The sequence below is a fragment of the Chlamydotis macqueenii genome, chromosome 7 (assembly GCF_036417535.1).
Source record: "Chlamydotis macqueenii isolate bChlMac1 chromosome 7, bChlMac1.mat, whole genome shotgun sequence".
Taxonomy (NCBI): domain Eukaryota; kingdom Metazoa; phylum Chordata; class Aves; order Otidiformes; family Otididae; genus Chlamydotis; species Chlamydotis macqueenii.
In genome coordinates this window covers 19884924-19906136 of record NC_141562.1, presented here as the reverse complement: position 1 = coordinate 19906136, position 21213 = coordinate 19884924, and the positions used below count along the sequence as shown (strand labels likewise).

At 39.7% G+C, this 21213-nt stretch overlaps 2 long non-coding RNA genes across 3 annotated transcripts in view; one reads left to right on the top strand and one right to left on the bottom strand.

The window, feature by feature from the left end:
- The window catches only part of LOC147600094 (uncharacterized), a 34620-nt gene extending 25768 nt beyond the window's left edge, over positions 1-8852 (bottom strand). Inside the window, exons 1-2 of the long non-coding RNA XR_015259096.1 lie at positions 8613-8852; positions 2623-2785 (exon numbers count right to left, since the gene is read on the bottom strand). This is a non-coding gene — a long non-coding RNA (uncharacterized LOC147600094). The remainder of the gene's footprint in view (positions 1-2622; positions 2786-8612) is intronic.
- A 3312-nt stretch (positions 8853-12164) lies between these two features.
- Positions 12165-20996, top strand: LOC147600093 (uncharacterized). 2 transcript variants are annotated; one of them, XR_015259097.1, is made up of 2 exons: positions 12165-12405; positions 19276-20996. It is a non-coding gene; the product is annotated as an uncharacterized LOC147600093 (long non-coding RNA). The 2 variants fall into 2 exon arrangements; XR_015259098.1 differs by lacking the exon at positions 12165-12405 and adding an exon at positions 15986-16235.
- Positions 20997-21213: the final 217 nt, after the last annotated feature.

Sequence of the window (21213 nt, the reverse complement as noted above, 5' to 3'; positions counted from 1 at the left end):
AGTTTGTCTTCCTGACATAAACATCTTGCTTTGACAGGTACACAGAAACATCCAACATTTAAAAGGCAAGGTAGACATTGTAACCTGTCCCCTTCTGGTACAAAATCAAATTACCCTTCTTTTCTCCCTCTCATCAGCATTCAGTGTCATGCAAGTCCACAACAAACCCTACCTACACACACATGAGTAGGAAATTATTAAGGGATCGGAAGCACAAACCTCTGCCACTTCAGAGCAATGCTTCTCTCCTCCACTACAGACAGACATGACCACAACTGACTCAGTGCACTTGCTCATACACCAGTCAGCCTTGTTCAGTTTGTGGTGCAGCTGATCCTATCGAATTTCCACTGCTTCTGGTACTCAACTTAGCTAGACTCAGTAATTCTAATAGCTGGCAGCTCTTTTGCAGCTACTTGAGTTGCAATCACATCCATGTTGCTGTAAATTTGAAAGGCCATCTGAACATTTTACCTGCTAATTGTTTTGTCACTAGTGGGAAATCTTACACCTTTGGGGCTACTGGAAGGAATTCAAGTCATAAAGCACAAGAGTAGCAGGACTCTGATCAGCTGAACACTAAATTCTAATCTAAAAGGCCTATATTTTACTTCTGACTCTCTTCTTGATCCATTTGCCTTCTCAAGATTGTTCTATTTCTCATCTGTTAATTATAGCTCATCGTTTTTTCCCAGTTAAAAAAAAAAAAAAAACAAAAACAGATGAAGGGAAAAGAATGAAAAAAAAATCAACAATGAATTTCAAAATGTATCTGAAAAGCCAAAACCTCTTTGGTTTCCTGAAATCTAGACAAAACTGCAGAGGCCCCCAGGAAGTATTATTGTTTCCAAGCAGTTCAATGAGCAATTTGAGCCAAGGATTACTTTAATTCTTCTCTAAAAATGATTAGTTAGAGGGCAACTAATCTTGAATGGTCCTGCTATAACAAAATATTAATGGAGAGAAATCAATTTCCAGTATCACTGCCATGTCACGCTTCCAGAAATAGGTGCACCTACCATGGCTCAGCTTTAATAACTTTGATCCTGCTGTAAAGAGGCAGCCCTGTTGCCTAGCTCCACTGCAAAGCAAAACAGCACATGCCACTCTGAGAAAGCATGTAGAGATCTCTGTCTCCTTAATCGCATGAATGGTCCTTGCTTGTCTGTGTGTACTTCCTTGGGTAAGAAATGAGACTCATAGAAGTCTCCCTGTAGTGAAGTGTTTCTCCCAGTCACGCAGTCCCTACAGGCATAGTTGTATTCCAGCCTGTGTTTAAAAAATTGCTAATGGAAAATACTTCCACATCCAGTGACTAATTACTTTCTCCCTCAGAAGTAAAATCTAGTTTTTGTTATGAATACGCTTCCTTTTAACAGTTAATTTCAAGAGATGGCAGAAAGACCTAAAAGGGGCAAGGGAGATCCTGTGGTACCTATACTATTGCTTTTATTATACTAAGTAACTGATAATTAGAGTTTGAAACCCAATTTGTTTTCCTGTTGATTCATATCTGAAAATCTAGAATATGACAAATGTATTAGTGATAATTCACTGAAATTCCTATAATTCCCTATATTCTCTGTAAGGTTCAGCGTTGCTGGCATCAAGTGACTGAAAATAAGACAGGCCTTTCTTAAAAATGTTGAGATTTACTCTAAAAGAACTATTTATTCTTTCAATGAGGTGTTGGGTTGGTGTTGCTGTTGTTGTAGATAACACGTTCAGATTTTCTTCCCCAGCCATAAGCACCTACTTCATAAGCACGCGACTCCATGAGCTGGGTTTTCAAGGAAAAAAAAATAAAAACACAAATGTTTTAAGACTTTCCTTTAAAGCATAACACTTAGTGATACTGTCAATTCCTACATGGTTCTAAACGGAACTGCACACAGCTCATGGGTTCTAGGAATGTTTCTTGCTGGCACCCACAAGTTCAGAGGATCTGCTCTCCTCCCTGCCCTATCCTCACCAAAAAGAAAAAAGATAGAAATATAAACATGAACTGTGATTGTATTCTTGTAAGGAAACATAACAGGTTAGCAGGGAGGAAAGGGGCCACGGTGTTTGGATTATGAGAGGCATTATGGGTCACAAATACTCCAAATTTGACATAGCTGTTGTGACCAACTAAAACTACCTACACAACACAGCCTGGAGAATCAAACCCCCTCATTTAGATCCACAGTTTAGGGATGAACAATGATACGCATTTTAGGGAAACTCTGCTATTCTGTTCCTTCTCATTCCCTTCCTGGACTTTGAGATGCTTAAAAGCCAGAATCTTATGGACCACATCTATGTCTAGATTTTGGCTCAGCTGCTTCTTCCAGCACAAAAAAGAAAGCATACCAAGCTCTGACAGTCCCTTTGTTGCCCATCTTACCCAAAAGAGGATCACTCCAATTGGGACATCTGGCAAGCTAAAAGTAGCAGCACAGTTTTGGGAGTGAGAAAGGCAATGCTGAGAAATTAAGTCATTTGGTTCCTGAGCACAGCTGGCTGCCTTCATGTCCCTGAGAGGGCTGGGGCTTGGGGGAGGGGTATAAATTGCTTGTTTCAAACTGTCCTTATTAACTAGACATTTCATTTAAATTGTATTTAGCACCTGCCTCCAATTACCTGACTTCAAGGCCCATGCGTGACTGAAGCTGGAGCTCTGATTAAATCCATGCTTCATAGTAGTGAGCCATTAAGCCAAATCAAGGCTCGCCGCTCCTTTGAAGGAGATCATTTGTCTTCATTAAAAGTGGCCATCCTTGATTGCCCTGACAGGAGCTTCTCCCTGCAAGATAATAAGGTCTGTTATTGTTGAGAGGTAAAATAATGTATTGCAGTCCCCTGGAGAGTGATTTGTATTTATTAATGTTCTCAGAAATTACTGTACCCTGATTAACATGTGACTGTGACAGGCAGCAGGGTGTGCTGCTCATCATGGTCATTCACGTTGGCCACTGTCTCTCCTCGGATCACCAGACAGTAACAGAACATAAGGCAGCTGCCTCCTGCCCTTTAATAATGCCTTGGGTCTGTCAGGGCATGATGGACAGAGACCTAGCCAGGTTGTGAAAAACTAACTAATCACATCTCTGATCAGGTCCTAATCTTCAGTTCAGATACAGAAAACTAAAAAAAAAAGTCACCTTCTTTGCTAATAATGTAACTATAACACTCCATATTCTCACCACTGTGAACCAGTATCTTACACTTCTCATCCACAGATTTTAAAGGGTTTTACAAAAGAGATCCTGCTTCAGTGGTAGGGAAAGAGAAAAAGAGGAAATTAGTAAACTGACTTTCACACAATCACCTGGGAAGTCAGGAAAAAAAGTAGGTGCAGAATTCAGCTCTTTTGAACCACTAGCCCCACCATTTGTCATATTGAAACCTGTAGAAATCCCAATCCACTTCTGTGAGAATCAGAATCAAACTAGAATTAGTGTAACATGTTCTTCCACATAAGTAAACCATCTCCAGAGGTCCTGTGCATGGATGACAGGAAATACAGAGGAGATTTAGAAGTAGCATTACCTACTGCAGTGGGACGGTTTGCTAGCCCATCTCTGGGTTCCAGCTCTGGGTCTCTTTTGTCCACCCCTCTGAAATTCAGAGGTTCTAATTTGGGACTATAACCAGTTCTGTTAAGGTCATTCCACTCCCTGTCCTTAAGGTAATTTTCAGTATGCCACTATGCCAGGTCACTTTCTGAGGGAGAACTGTGGCAGATAAACACTTCTTAGTGCAGAAAACAGGAATGTGTCTGAATAGCTGCTCTCATCTGTACTATAAAACTTCTGTTAGTTCAGGAAAGTTCAAGTAGGGATGTTTAATTCAAGTCACTATAAATGAAGGAGATATAGTGTGGGGAGAAGGTGAAAGAAAGCAGAACTTCAGAGCAAACTCAAAAGAGATTTTCTACTGAAGCTTTATCGTGTAGCCAGTTCCAGTTGCTTCTATTAAACTTCCAAGTCAGAGGAGTCTATGATCATGTGCTAGTTCTCTTACCTAAATTCATAACCAAACTGAGCTGTTGATACAGTGACAGAAGCTTACAAAAGCTCTGTATGGGTTTATGTTCTGAGTGCTCTAAAGCGGAGATGGGAACTTCCCAAGCAGACAAGCTTGATAGCCAGTTAGAGAGGCAGGGCCTGTTGGGTAACTGCAAGTATGTCAATTGAGTGAGCAGAGGCCAGCATCCTCCAAACAAGCAGTCAGTAACATCACAGAGCATGTGAGAATTCTGGTCATGCAATATGCATCCCCAGTCTCATACTAGGACTTACTCTGCTATGGGACATGAGTTTTGAGGGGATCCATCACATGCCCTTCTGTAAGATATTCTTTTGGTCTGTAACAGAAGAAAGTACTTGTTTGCCAAAACAATTCATGTAGTCTGTCTCAGCTGAGAGATGCTCAGGAAAAAGAGAAGCTGCAGTAGCCTGCAGGCTGGATAAACTGTTCTTGCAGGCTCAGGCTCCATCTTGTTCTAAACTTTGAATCTCTTTGATTCTGGCAAGTCTTCTCAATTCTTTTAACACACACTTAAGCACTCATTTGTTTAGAATTGATTTCCTAGTGACATTAGCCAGATGAAGCAGCAGAGCATGTGACCTTAAAATTCTTCAAATGTCTCTTTAAAACTCTCTGCCATAGAGATCTCTACAAAGCATTGGGTAATATTTAGACATCTGAAATGTCCTTGCACTTGTTTTAAGTATCCCATTGTCAGTTCACAAGAGTCTGAGTTTGCTACAGTTGTCCCTTCTGAGTATGACTCTAATTCATTAAGTCTAGCAGCTCAGAAGCTTTTATTTTTGATGCTCAAATTGCTTGTCACACTGGCCACAAAAAGAGCCAACACTCTGTAACTACTGTTTATTACACAGATTCTTACTGTTTAACTCTCTCCTTGTACATCTTTCCTTGTGTTTCATTTAACTCTTGCTTCACAAGTGATATTTAGATGCCATATAGAACTACTTGCAGCATTTCCAGTGGAAGAGTTTCATTGTTATCCACTGGCTTCAACAAAGTAAATAACACTGGAAAAATATTCAGGGGGGGAACTCTTATTCCATGATTCCAACTTTTAAATTCATGAGTTTTGACTTGATCATCTGTATTAATTTAATCCATTTTATGCAGCACATACACACGTCAGAGGGAACAGATATATGAAATAAATATAAAGTGTTGTCTTATAAGGTATGTTTATTGTTCTGCAGTTAAATTTTCTATAATTCTCTTTCTCTGGGAATTTTTAAAATGAAACCTAAGTTCCACTCAGGGATCTAGGCCACTAAGCCCAGTTCTATCACAAATGATATATGTGAACATTCTTCTACTCTATGTATTAGCAGCAGAAGTGATACAGGAAGGCATATCTGAAATTACATACTGAAAAGAATACAGACTGCATCTTCATACTGTATTTTATTCTGCCATCAGAGCTCTTTAACCCAGGACGGTCAAATGACTGACAGGTCAGCAAGAAGAGAACAAAGTCTGACTCACTCACATGTGACCTGTCAGTGCCTTACTGAGAGCAAGCTCTCTGCTCTCACGAGCTGCCCGGCTTGCTCATAATTCCTCACATGCAAAGTAGAACCTGTCATCTCCCTTAACATGTGGCTGCAAACACTGGCCACTTATTAAAAGCTGGGTAATCTGGCAGAGGCATATTCCTTGGGATGTAACTATGAAGTGGCTTTGATCGCTCCTGTGCCATTATACACGGGGCAGTGCTGCATATCCTGTGCGTCTCTCCACACCACAGAATTCTGGATTTCTCTACTCTGGCCTTGAAGTCTTTAATTAGTGCATTACACCAACCCTCTGTCATTTCCTCTAAGACCAGGAATCCTTTGGTATCCTGCCCTGTTATCTCTAAGGCAAATATGAATAAGGGTGTTGATGATTAGATAAATACTGCAGAAAACAGATGTGAGGGGCTGCAAAGTGTATACATTATGAATAGTATTGCAATAACATCTTTAATCCCTTAATGAGGGCACTTTGTCAGGGTAAGGGAAGATAGAACTGAGGGATTTTGCTGCTGTATACAGAAGCCCAAAGAATGCTCTTAAACTAACAAACGTAACCAACATCACAACATATTCTTACTTATCTTCATAACACATTCTTACTTCTTATCTTCATACTCCATGAAACTTGGACTGATTTGCACATATTTTCAAAAATACCATTTTTATTTTCATGCAAAGGTCCTCTTTCGTATGTTAATATATTTGTCTGTGACTTTAAAAATAACATACAGGGAGAGCTGTTAATTGGAAGACCATTGAGAACAGCCAAGATCCACACACCTTTATTGAGCATTTTAGGCAATACTTTTCATGATCTGCTCACAGAAGTTGCCGCGAGCTGGCCCAGTTCTGTGTTTGGAAAGCCCTCATATGCTGCATAGATTTGCTTGGGAAAGTTTGCATGTGTCCTGTAACCAAGAAAGTACAGACTAGGCAGCTAATGGCCTGACACTGCACTACTTCCCAGAGCTCTGGGAGATGCTTGCTAATCCTGTAACACATCTACGCCCTCCTGGGGGGCAGGCGAGATTCCTGTCCATGATCAGAAGTAGCATGCAAGAGGCTTGTCTTGTGGTATTACGGCATTTCTGCCTCCAGACCCAGATGGAAACCAGACATGAAACAACATCTTATTCCAATAGCTGAGACACTCCAAAGGTTTGGGTTATATTTGGTACTAAAACAGTAGGAGGAAAGTGGAGAGAGAGGAGGAGGGCTGGCACAAATAATTTTTCCCTGTTCCTACCTAGACTTGGGTTATAGTAAGATGTTTGCTTTCTTTTTTACCTCTCTCCTGTAAGTTGTACACTTATAACAGAACTTAGCACTACCGATGTCTACAGCTCTTAGCTCATACTCACTTATCTCTCGTGTTATCTGACAAATCAGCAGTCACACTCTTTTCACCTTACACGCAGCAGCAGCATGACACTTGACATGTTGTTGGATAAAAGATGCAAAAAAATGTTGGAATAAAGAAATAAGAGTAGGTTTTTTTCTGTACCAAGCTCATATCACAAGCCAGAGTACTGACCTATGCAAGAACAGTGAGGATAAATAAAGCACTCAATGCAGTTATCATTAGCCCTCTCTTTGCAAGTGTAAAAGCATGTAAAAGACAGAGTTCTGCCTCCTCAGTACATTGACCAGCATAAAGTATCTGGCACAAGAGGGGAATCAGCTACCCAGAAAAAAATAGTTTGTAAAGTTTAATACCATTTTAGTACAAAAAGGAAGAATGCACAGCCACTGCTTCCCCTTCAAGCAACAATCTGCTTCCAGCATTGGCCTTTACAGCTTTGTGCCATACGATTCTCAGGATACACTGCAACCTGCCAGTATTAATCTTATGTGAATAGGGTAGGGTAAAATTTGGGAAAGTATCTAAAAAAGTTTTCTGTCTGTCTAAATCACAACCAAACTATCTTAATCTGAATGTGTGAACACAGGACTGGTAGGGGGCATCCAGACCATCAAAGCCAGTCCTCCACAGCTGCAGACAACCAAGCAACAACTGAACTGGCAGATACATGCAGGCTCTTTTGCAAGGCTTCCAGGACTTAAAGCATCTGGCTGGGCTGGAAAACCCCAGCCTGTGCTGTGGAGCATTAACACAGTACTTCCATTTCAGACTCCAGCTGGAACTAGGGGCCATAGAGACAGCAATGAAAAAGAATCATTATTAACAAAAAAGGGACCCTTTGAACCAAGCTTTTCCAAGCTGCCAAGATGAGGCACAGAATCTATTTGAGCAGACACTGTTTCAAGTAGAACAGAACCGGAAAAAACTGGAGTCTCCATCCATCTGAGTGAAATGCAGGCAGGTGGTATATTGCTGTGTCATGGCACCATCAAATAGGGAAAGGCATGGTATCTTCTTAGTATGAAAAGGTTTCTGGATTTCTCTGCTGTATGTATTATTCTGTCTGCTGTCACAACAATTATTTGATTGTACTGTGCAAACTGAACAACCAAAAAAGATCTAGGAAAAAAACACTAACACTTAACTCACATTTGAGGAGGTGGATTAGGTCAGTATAGCATTACTCAGCATAACCCTTCTTGTTGCTAACAGAGAGATTGCCTGTTACTACTCTAAGTGACACTGCAGCCCTTTTTTTTGTGAAAGTTTCAATTCCTCCATTGCCTATTTTCCTGGACATACAGTCTTCAGAGGTGAATAATCATAAATCTCAAAGTTCCTCAGTTCAAACCAGAGATTTAAATCCTGCCTATATTCCATTAGCACCTTAGTGAACTCAAGGGAAGTTGCAAGTTCCTAGCACTGTCCAGATCAGAAAGAGAAAAAAAAAGAGCCAGTCCAGCCACTTGTACTATTCCAGATATCATGAGAAATAATCAACTTCTAAGGACTTCCCACATGTTTTATGCAGTCAATGGCTGCTCTGAGTAGTGCCTGATCACATACTATCTAATCTCAGGTTTGGGAGGCTTTTTTGATATGCTGGATCCATGTGGATCGAAAATGCGATTGTAAAAAAAAAGTTGCCTTTTATTCTAGTGAAAAAGGGATTTACAAATCTCAGAGTAGGAGGCCTTTCTTACCTGTGTTATTAAAAAATCTTCACCCTTTGGTCTTCTTCCAACTTGTTTCAAATGGCATTAGGGAATAAACAGGCATTAGGCAGCCAGCCCCATTTCATGGCTTTGATCAGTTTGTAAATGAACTTCAAGACAGCTAATCACTCTGCGAGTGGGGAAGCTCAGCATCAGCAGTGATGAATGCCTATACTTTGTGACAAGGTCTATTTCCATCTGCATGAGACTTTGTAACAGCACACATGTGGCAACCTGTGCACCGCTGCATAATGAATTGGATTGGGGAAACTGAAAAGCTTTTTACTCCTTCTAAATACAGAGTGGGCACAATGCCAGGCCCGGGATAAGGAAAGGTGCCAAGTTTCCAGAATCTTCTCATAAGTCACTACTGCTACAAAAGAAAATGTGCACACATACACACACACATATATATATGTATGCACATATATAAAATATACTTTCTCACTTTCATCCTAAGTGGCCAAATTCAGGACAGTTAATTCCTATCTATATCCACTTTTGGTAGGAAGAAGCGGGAAGTCTCTTCCTTCTTCTCCAGTCTTGTATTCCACAGAAGTGGGTCAATAGCATCTATCTCCAGATCTTACAAAGCAGCTATCACATAATGCACATTGTCTACAATTTCATGGGACTCATCTGATAAAATTACAACTGATATAACTGATAAAATTAATGGAAAGTGAAAATTGCAGCATGATTAAGAATAGATGTAAATTTGATTACAGTCACACTCAAATTTGCTTTAGATAAATACATGAAGAATTTCCTGTATTAAAGACTAAATTCAATTCCTCTTTAAAGTGTTTGGGCATATCCCTGTACTAAGGCTACGCTATGATGGGGAAATAAATTTAGAACATCATTAACCCTCAGCATGAGCCCAAGTATGCTTCACATTAAGAAGAAAAGTTAGCCACTGTATTCTGCCTAGAAAAGCATCATCACTGTGTTCACTAAGAGAACAAAGGTAGGAGGTAGGCAGCCCATGTTTGACCTTCTATGTGTTTATGTCACACTGAACTACAAGCAACCGAGGTCCTAGTGATGCATGTAATGTAGTCAGCTCAAGGAGCCGGCTGTGCTTTAATGTGCTTGCTCATCTGCATTTTATCAGCCAGTCTAGCAGTAGCCTGTACAATCCTGAGATGTTTACACCATAAAATGCAGCCATCTCCATACAAGCCAGTGCTTCTAAATGATGCAGTGTAATCCTTACAGTAACATAGCCCAATACTGGACTGTAATTTGGCTATGAAGGCTATCAATCAGCATGATAGTTTAACTGAGTGCCACTTTTATATGGCTTTATTGCTTCTGGTCCCTGAAGTTTGCTCAAATGTTGCTGGCTTGGTCTATCTGTGTAGGGCAATACCACAGTACTGTGTGAGATAAATACACATTTAATACTGCTCTGAGTTTCACATCTGTAAAGCAATACAATTCTTAGCCTATTTGGGTTGTTAGATATTAGTAAGTGATTAATTTAATCTAAATTTACACGCCATAGCAGAACTCATATTGAATATCATATTCAGTTGTAGAAATATCAGTTTAGGCTCTCTGAAAATTATAACCACACCAAGCTCAGGGGAGTTCTACCCGGTTTACCCCACTATGTGATGAGCATTAATTGAACTGAATGCAGATCTGGCAGTGTCATACAGCAGTTACCTTGAAAATATGACAGCAATTTAATGGATCGCTACTTAAAAATAGTGTATGTCTCTGAATGTTTCGAGCCAGCAGCAATACAATGATTCCCTCAGATTAAACAGAATAAATATTTTCCTTTTTTTCTGGCTAATAATGTCTCTTGAAGAACTGTAGTAAAATGAAACTTGAAAACAATGTGACAAAATACAGATAAGGTGATTACTGAGCAAAGAAAGCTGCACTTACAAAGTGAAGCAACCAGTGATTTTCAGCAACATACAGAAATCTTAGAGCTGCAAAGTATCAACATAAACAAATAAGTCTCATTCTTTGTCAATTCAGAATCGAGCTCTAATTATACCACACCAATGAAGTCCATGACATTGTTTGAAACATAGACCAAAGAGACTAAACGTTTTGCAATAACTTTTTATACACTGTAACCTTTACTGTGGGAAAAAAAAAAGAAAAAGAAAAAGAAAAAAAGGGGGAAAAAAGAATGCTTCTAAGTAGGGTGAGAAGAGGAGAAGGAGGAGGGGGAGTGGATGGGTGGGACCCCAGACCGAGTGTCTCTTCCCTTCAGAATTTGTTGCACATGTCAGTATTCGACAAGCCAGTGGCATTGTTCAGGGCAGACCTTATTAATTACTGTTCAGTAGGTGGCAGATGATAGCGCCTACAACTGCAATTGTCATTGTGCCACCAGTCATCTCATTCCACACACTTGCCAAAGCAGCAGCCTTTACATGAAAAAAAGCAAGCACAAGGGAAGGGCAGACATCTATGATGACCTACAGGGGCTGCCCTGGGGATCTGCTTCTCTTTTGGATTCTCTACCTTGTGATCTTTTATGCCCTAAGGAGAGCAGTCCCTCCTACCACACTTTGTTCTTTAAACCAACAGATCTCACTCTCACCAAGGGGGGGGCGGACTCTGCTGACTGCCTGGGCTGGCATGATAAGCTTTCATTCAGATAAACATGTACTGCTCAAATAGCAAATACTCTTTCACAACACTGGAATCTAGAGGAGGAAGCCAAAGCAAATGGAAACTCTAAATACTATTGTTGAGTGAAGGTTTCCAATTTTTTGGCTGTGTAACTGAGATGTTTATTTTTAGAAATAAAAATATCTATTCCATCCTGCCCCTCTCCCCCAAACAGATGGAAAAAGAAGTCATGCCAGCCTATATTGAAGAAAAGCATGTTCCAATACTTTGGGAGAAAAGCTCAGGAACAGTTTATACAAAGGAAAATATTAGTCTTGTGTTCTCTGGCCAAGTCAGTGGCAGCTTGGGTTATCTGCAGCAAACATGCCAGTTAGACATGCCCAAAGAAATGTCAGGCTTTTCCAGCTTGCTAACTCATAATTCTGGTCAGTAATACTGATTTTGCACTTGTTTATGCCAGGATCTCTTTGCTTAGCCCTTCCACTTTCCACACAGCTAACAGTTTCTGCCAGTGATGCACTCTGATACAATTCCAGGATCAAGTCTAAATGCAATACCTGCTCCAAGACAGCCTTCCAAGCTGTGGAATGGAGTCTAACCAGACCTCACGCGCAAACATTATCACAACCTCACTCAGCATGCTAGAAGAAATGTTCAAAGACAACCTGGAGACTGCAGCAGATGGTGCTAATTTTTTTTTCTTTTTTTTTTGGTGGTAATTGTTGTCCTTCTAGTTTCAGGAACTAATCTAGTACCATATACTAATGAGGGCTGTGCTGCTTGGGTTTTGTGAGAATAGGCATTCTGGAGATAAAGCACAGAGTCATATGATCGTGACTTCAGGGAGATTCCAGTTTTTGAATTCTTAACCAAACTCTGGTTATTTAGAGGTTCACTCATTACTTGCAGACCAGATGGGATGAAAAATTAATTTGCTTTGCCTGAAAGCTCATACCCTGGGAACTATTTGTTGTATTCACCTTTTTTATTGCTAAGTTGTTCTTCCAGTTCTCAGCATGCTTTTCTGCTGTGTTCCAGGAACAATAAGAGAGTTCTCCCATTGCATACTCAACACATGAAAGTTTCCATGCTTGTAACCTAACCCCATAAAGCCTAGAAAAAGTCAAGCTGGTGTGGGCAATGATTACCTTGAAATTTCCAGAGTGCAGAGGTTCTGGTAAGCAATTTCTTAACAATAAATTTCTTGTTTACTGATCATGATAAACAACATCATATTCAAGTTAGTTCTTTGTCTTATGACACACACATGCTACTGCTGAAGCTTGCTTTTACTCTCCCCAGCATACCACCATGTCGATAATCGTTCTGTTGCTGAAACAGGACTGATGGGATAGACTTTTTTCCCAAGCAATACTGTTTCATGCAATACAGTTAGTCTCTTGTAATGATGAGTCAGAACAGGGCAAAAGATGAGAGAACAATTTGCCAATGCTGCCCCATTACAGCACACACCATGAATATAATCCAATTTATACCTCTCCAACTCTTTGCTCCAGTTTCAATTACATAAGAACAAACTTAAACTTCCAACTGGAGCTGACTTCTCTTTCAGGACTCTTTTGTTCTGGCATGATTTTGATTTGCTTCAGAAGCACACATAACCCCTTTTACATACCGGGGGGCAGTAACAGGACCCACCTGCTGTCCTGTCTAGATAAATTTAAGAGAGCGCTATGCATCTCTTTATTATTTACTAACTTGTCTTGTGCCTCTTTGTATATGAACTTAAGCATTATACTGAGATCAACATGTAAAACAGTTTAGAAACACAGGGATTTCACTAATCTCCATAGAAAAGGAGGGCTGATCCATTTAAAATACTATTGTTTCTCTTCCTTTGTATTGAAAATTGTTTGTGGAAATCTGCACACAGGAAAAAAGCAGACCATGAGAAAGTCGTCCAAGTGGATAGAATAGAAATAGTTTTGGCTTGTGAGCACAAGAGGACACATAACCCATCTTCAGGGGATATTATGTCAAGAGAAATGTGTTGAAAACCAAAGCAGTCACTAGGCTTTTATGCAGAGAGCCCATACCTCCTAATAAGCACAACCTGTAAAATCTGTGAGGATTGCAGACCCCACAATGAAACAATAAGGGAGAGATTTTGTGTGATTCCTCTGGAGAGAGAATTATTACTTATCTCAGAAACATATAAAGAAAAAGCATAAAGATATTTTAGGCAGGAACACATAAATGCTAACAGCATCACAGCACTGGATGGAGGATAGAAACACAATAAGTAAGGCTTCTTTTCCCTCCTTTAACTTGTTAAAACTATCCAAACAATGGCATTTTTTTAAAAATGCCAGATGTCAAATATCAAAGACTTGATTTTTAATGTCACGTTACTCAAGTATGAAAATTTAAAACCAGAAAAGAGGAGGAAGAGAAAGACCATTAAGAAGGAATAGGCAATGGGCTACGGAATCAGAGTAGCAGGGTGTAAATTAGGAGGGATTCTGGAATATTTCTGTGACTGACCTATTTCCTAATACAAAGAAGCTATTTGAGATTAACAATCACCTCCACTGCAGCCAAAGGCCAGAGCAATAGAAGAGTGCTCAAGTTTTTCAGATCTTCAGAGAAGAACAAAAAACATGTTCTGCCAATCTTCTGGCTTCTACTTGCAAATTACTTTTTTGGCTTTTATTCTCATGTAGTGCTGAAGTGATAAACAATGTCTGTCTTTTCTGAGGGTAACCCAGTCCACTTATGTTTAACTCCCATTTCAGTAAGAGCAAATACAAATCTTTTCAATGCTGCTAAAGAATACAAATGTGTATCCCCTGAGAAGCCCAACCTAACCTTTCTCTGAATCCTTTATCCTTTAACAGAGCTGCAAAGGGTGGTACTAACTAGATGTCAGTTTGCCAAACATGAAGTACTTACCAGCTCTATCCACATATCATGGACATTCTTACAGTCCAGCTGAAATGCTTTCATTTGTCTCCTAAATAATCTGAATCCATATATGCACCTTGTACTAAGACATCTTTTAAAAGTTTTCAATCTTTAAAAATGAAAAGTATAAAAGACATACAGGTAAGTATATTTGAGAGCTTCATAGTTATTTTTAAATGACTTTTTTTTAAAAAAAAAACAATTAAAAAATTGAAATTACTAGGAAAATTAAGAGAAATAACATGGAGAGTATGAACTACAATTTGAACAAGCTTTTCAAACAGCATGATACAGCTTTTCTCTCATTAAACTGTTTTTTGTTATGGTACTGTTGCGCAATCTGGCATAACTGTAGGATTCACCACTTAGGCATTCTCCAACCTGCATGGTGGAATATCACTGCAAGGGGACAGATGGATATTGGCTGTCTGATATGCCAGTGGAGTCTTGCTCCAGTTCACACTTAGCTGTTTAACTCTTTCGAAAGCACAGTTTTGACCTTACTCATCCCTTTCAGTTACTGTGCAGCCTAGCAGCTCTGCTGCAGATCTGACAGCAGAACAGAAAACACATTTTTAGACTTCCAGCTCAATTTGCATTGTGTAGGGAGTCTGATCACCTAATTCAGGACTGTAATTGCATTTTATGACCTGTCATCTAAGGTAGACATTGTAACACTGAGTCTTAGCTGCATCATGCTTGGGATGCAGCTCAAAGTATATCAGTTCTCTGTACAATGGGAATTTGTATAGTATTACATAGCGTTATATTATCACCTAACTTCATGTGAAAGAACAAAAGCATTAAAAATTGTGAGATGGCTATGTTGCAGGGGAATGGAGCTGTACTAATGCCTTCAAAAGGTGACAATCATGCTTAAAAATGACTACTGATTTTCCAGCATGTAAGGTGTACGCTGGCAGAGTAGAAGGGGGAGTTATTTTTCCAGTGTCCCTACTTTTAATTTCTCCACATCTCCTAGTATTTCCATTCACTGCTTTCAGTACAAAGTCCATTAACATCTGCCTGGAAATCTTTGTGGTTGCTGTTTTGCTGGTGCTCAAAAGCACTTTCCATTCATGTCAAACGGTTTAGGCAATTGAAGGCAGCCAGAAATGCAGGTGGTAGAATATAACATACTCCTGCCATGGCTTACTTTTTCATGCTCCTTCCTCCTAGCTTTCTTTTGCAAGTGCTGAACTATTTCACTTGCATCTGAGATTTCTTTCTTTATAAGCTATGGCTAACACATGCTCTTCTCCAACTGGGAACTGGATGTGTCTTTGCTAATGTGACTCAGATGCTGACTTACTTTGACATTAAGTTCTCTTGGATTTTTTTCAAAGCAGCATGGTTATCATCATCTCATGTTGCCTTCTACAAAGTCCCGGGTAGTCATCTGTTTGTAAAAGATAAACAGCTCCGTGGGCTTCAGTGAACTGATAAATACTCAGCGAGAGGAAATTGATAACTGCTTTCCCATCCCTCACTCGCCTTCTCACTTTTCCCTGTAAGCCACTGTTCGGTAAATCCAGTCCATATACGGGATGAAAACTGGAAAAGTATGGTTCTGCTTATTCATTCTAGAAAAGGGGAGAATTCTATCAAAAAAAAAAATTCATAGTTACAGAGGAGAAGAAAATCAACATGCATTCCTGACATCCTTTCACTCCATTTCATGAGATGTGAACTGCGGCTGTCAATGAAATTCAATGGCTTGTGACATAAATCTAAAGGGAGATTATTGTATACAACGCATAGTCAGATGGTGGTGTTCACTGCTGCAGGGGGCACAGAGCTAAGCACTGAGACAGGGTTTTTAAAAGGCTAGACATAACCGCAGTGATGTGGTCTGAGAAAGAGAGGATAATCAAATTTCATGCTTGAGGACATGAGCTGATTATTTTCTGAACGCTGCAGGCTACCACACCCTCTACATCACCCAGCCTTCTGCTGGATGCTTTACGTAGGCTTCAGCCTGATTTTCCAAGGCCATAGTTGAAAAGAAGACATTAATGTGCAAAGGAGGAGAATATACTGTGAACAGCCTTGTCATCTTCTTCCAGTCCTGAGGAAAAACAGGTATGATGTTCTAAAGGTTGTTCATATTTTCTTAATGAAGCAACTTTGCTGGAAAACAACAGCGCTTGGCGGAGGGAAACCTCAAAATATGTGCAAGTGTGACTAACTTTTTTTTCTTCATAATGTGAAATTTTGTTTTTAAATTTAATTTATATGTACAAAGTGCAAGAATTTTAACAAATCAAAGTGAAGCAATGCTTTTAAACTACTGAAACATTTTAAGAAACTCACTCTTTTTTTTTTTTTTTGTATTTCCACTAGCAATTTTCTAGATTTCACTTTTTCATTCCAGTAAGATGAGAAAAGAATACAAAATACCCAGTTTTCTTGTGGAATAAAATTTCCTATTATTCCTGTACTTGGGAAAGCACAAGTACAGCTACTCCCTGTTAGCTACTGAGATAGGAGGAAATAGGACTAAGACTTCAGTCTTAGTTTCTAAGCTATGAGCAGATCAGACTGTCTTATGGGAACATAGAGGTAAAACAAGTGTAACACACTCTACATCAACAGAGGCAACATTGCTCCTGGAATTCAGTGAGATTCTTGAAAATTAATATTTTTGTGAAAGAGCTGAGTAAAAAAAAAATCTTCAGTCAAATATAGACTGAATAATACCAACTTTTAGTCAGCCCTAGAAAGATGGAAGCATTCCTGCTGATGGTCTCAACTCACAAACATACAGATAGATTAAAATAAGAGACAGAGTTGTCCAACTTATTTGTTTCTCAGATGTACATACAGCATGGACAGCTAAGCTGATAGAAATTAGCATCCTGAACCACTACAAATTATAGTTTGGTATATCAAGGAAACCAACAGAGATTTTGGTTTTTGTCCATAAATCATGCTAACTTGCAACAATAAAGCACATGTTTCAGGATCAGCTAAGCTACTCACATAGTGGTGTAAGGACTCTCCAAGGGGTAAGAAATCTTCAAGGCAGAGAAGGGAAGCAGACAGAAGCAGGTGATAATCTCTGTAGCCTACGTCTCTGAGTCAGAACACCATGTACTTTGCGGTAAGTCACTGAGAAGAAGGATCTGGTAGACCTGCGACACAAAATCTGCTCTTCTGGGTACCAATTAATTGCTTTAGAAAGCCAACTTCCTTCTTATGACCTTAAAATAGAAGTTTTGCCCAACTGCCCCTCTCATTTCCCATCGAAAAAAAACAAACAAAAAAAATCCCCAAGAACCAAACCAAATCTCTCTAAGTCTGTATTACTGCTAAAGGAGATAAGAGGAGCAAGTCTTTTTTTTTATAAGAACTGGACTATCATAAAGATGCTAGCTGCTGACATTCAATGTCAGAGCAAGGCTTGCACACTTTTCCATGGCAGGCATTAGTAAGCACCAGAGAAACAAAAGGAGGTTGTTTTTAATATTTGGAATATTTCTCAGGTTCTGTTCCGAATCACTTTGAATTTCAGAGGCAGTAACCTCTTGCTAGATTTCAACAGTGATCAAAACAAGCTAAATGGGACACTGTAAGCAGTTTTCATTTCAAAGCATTTGAAGGTTTTGCACCATTAATTTGATTCTGTTTAAGATAAGCTAGTAGAACACTACAACATCTTGTAAAAGTTGCAGAGAAGAGAAGCCTGTCATACACTCTCACATTCCTTCTGCAGTGTCCTCCAAGTCCCTAACTGTGTTCTGTCCCCAGTGTCTGTCACAAACAATGTCTCCACAACCTCCCAGCCTCTGCAGGAACAAGGAGCCTGAGTTCAGCTCTCATGGACTCCAGCAGAGGTTGGAGAGGTTCAAATATGGGTCTAGCTGTCAGTAAGTTCTTCTTCACATAAATAAAACTTTTATTGATACTTAATCACTACTGAGGTGAACAGAGCTCATTTGTGTCCCCTAAAGCCTCTTCTGGGTAAAGTCAGAATTTCCAAGATTTTTATTGTTTGTACAAGAGAAGTGGCAAATTGCATGATCCTTCTCATGTTTATGTGCCAGGAAAGGATCTTGGTGAGAGAAAGGAAAGGAGACATCTGTGGTAAACATGGTTTGGAACAAGCTTCCGCTGAGAGTCTCTGGCAACAGATGAGAGTCTTCCACCACAATATCATTATTTCCAGTTAGCAAATTCAGATTTCAGGACTGCTCTCAGGAGACCACTGTCCTGCTACCATGAATCACCAGCATCACTGAATGACCTTCTGCAAGTCCAACAGCAAGTCTGTTCCTTGCATTCAAGCAGAAAATAAGGCTTCATTAGCTACTCTCTGGGTCAAAACCAGTAGCACAAGAAATGTAAGGTTTATTACCCATTTATTTGCTGCAAGGACCACAAAAGCATAACTTCATTTCTCCTCCCTTTCTAACATTTTTTTCTCCTTTAAGTATTACCTGCACTACATTAGGAGCCCATAGTTCCAGTTGAGATCATTGTCACATTGCCGTAAATGGTCTGTAAATGCACAGAGTAAATCTTCACTGTAGACTTAACTCAAACTTTTATTCACAGTTGCCCCACACTGGACTTGTGTCTGCATAGCAATGTTGTGGAGTTAACAGCTTAAGCTAACAGGCCCAACTGAGGCTCCCTGATCAATTAGGAAGGTCCCGGAGAGGATCAGCTACCTGCACATAATTTATACTGTCAGCTAGTTGGAACTGGTAGGGAAACTCATTTGCTCTGGAGATCAAATCAGAAAACTGCATTACATATTCATGCAGCTCTTTCTTCAAGGAATCCCCTTTTTTATCTCTCTTTTAACCTCTCAGACTCCCTATTCCTTTTCTTCCCACACTGAGTTTTTATTTCTTGTCTCCTTTTCCTTCCTCCCGCTTAAAGACCTCCCCCTTTTCCCCATTGTCTGTCTTCTCTCCTAAACTTCTTTAGCAACAGCCTTTTTCTTCTGTTCCCACTCCAGCTCTGCATTGACAGCTCACATCTGTTCTTTCCAAAGCCTCATTAGTCCTGAGGTTGCAAACATATTTTCCATCTTTTTCCTCTCACACACTCACATAATATTATAGATGCCTTGCTCTGTCCAAGAATCTTTGGTGTACTTCTCCCCTCATTCTAGGTCTGTTCTGCCCTGGTCCCAGTGAGCCTGCCTGAGTGATGGGGAGCTGCTGCTGTATCCGATCTCCTCCTCCCCCAGAAGTTGTGTTTGGGAAGGGATGTCTAACAATTGGTTGCCAGGTTGGAAGATGAACCAGTACTGCTATCCTCCTAACACCTTCTCCTTCTGCGCTCTGCACTTGAGGGGCCATTTCCTGCAAAACTGATTTGGAACTATTTGTAAATGAGGCCCAGAGGCACCTGCAATACTTTTCACCTAGACAGACTAAAAGGTGAGGAACACAAGATGTCCCAGCTTTTAGATACACGCCTCTTTTCAGCTCCTTCCAGAACTGGCACAAGGAGCTGGCATCATGTTTCGTTCTCAATCCCCACAGAACCTCTGTTAATGGAAAGAGACATAGGAAGGCAGCCACATGTTTTTTGTTTATTTCTCTTTTATCAGTCTCTGTCAAGAACATCTCACACCCCACAAACAATTGAAGTCCCAGAATTTCATCTAAGGCTTTCCATCCCTTCTTTTCAAAGGCTCTGCTCTCTCAACACTCTCCAACACATCTGCAGACTGAGGTTTCCCTGGGTCAGCTGCCAGCCTATCATAAGCATAGTATTACAACTGATCACAGTTGTGGTAGGGCAGCAAGAAGACAGTGATCTGGCTCCTCTACTTGCTAGAGACCCAGCCAGAAAGCATAAGAAAAGGTCTACTCCATACCAATATTTTGAGAAATCTTTAAAAACTTATCATCTTTGAGTCAGGAAAACTAAAATCAGCTTTTTGAGTTTGTTCTGCAAAAAGTACAGACTATTCCATTTTGTTGAACTGCCTCAAAGCATTTCAAAGCATTTATCTGCCACCATATGGTTATATGTATCTTTTTGTATTCCAGATCCCATTTTCTGTGTAATTTCAACAAAGTATTTCAGATAAGATCAGGCAGAGAAAAACATGAAATGTTTTCATTTCTGAATGTTGAAATGTTTTGATTGAAACAATGACAGTTCCAAATATTTTTTGCAGAGTTATCATAATGCAGTATTTTTTTTTCAGCTCTTTATTTCACTTTGCAGTGAAATGAAATTATAACCTTTTCAGCTAGTTTTTATAACAAGGCACCGTGACTAAAGGGAGGGAATAATCAGATACAGGACACATTTCCTATCTATCTCTTTTGTTTTTAAGTCTTTCTATAAATTTGACCAAGGAGATCCACATCATAGGTTAAAGACAGTTTGAAAACTAATGTCTATTTTTATATTGCAGAGAATTACCATGATGATTAGGTAAAGTATAAACTCCTGTCTGCATATTTTTTCAGTGAATGCTCTTGAAAATCCAATCATATTAAAGCAACAGTAGGGTTAGGGTCTAAGTTTTTTAATGGAGTAAGCCAATACTTATCATCAATGTTTTACTACTGAGAGACTAGTTGAGGTTGTTGTGGGCCTGCTTTTTCTCAAAATCACATTCACTAATGCTTCTAAGCAGTCTACAGTCATTAGGACTTATCCTCATATTATCCCTGTTTGCCAAGGGAATACTGAACCCATCCCAGGGACGTGAAGCAATCAGCCTATGGCCAGAAAATGGCTTTCTGGTCTCTAGAATGCAAGGCCAGACTCCATTCATAATACTTTCGTCTCTATTCTGAACAGGTTTCAGTTTCCGAAATTCTTCATCTCACATATTTTACCCACATTTAAAAATAAAATTTAGACATCTCTTCAGTGTGTTACTGAAAATAGCTGTCTGGTTTTTGTTAACTACTGTGATAAAAGCATTGAGATACTGCTATTTTCTTGTATAAGAGAATGGTCATGGTGAATTGTGCCACCTCTGTCAACAGCTGGGATATGGTGCAAGTGGAAAGACAAAAAGTCTTCCCCTTATCTGTTCACCATCTCACCTGGCCTTGAAAACATCTATTTTGTTCTTTAA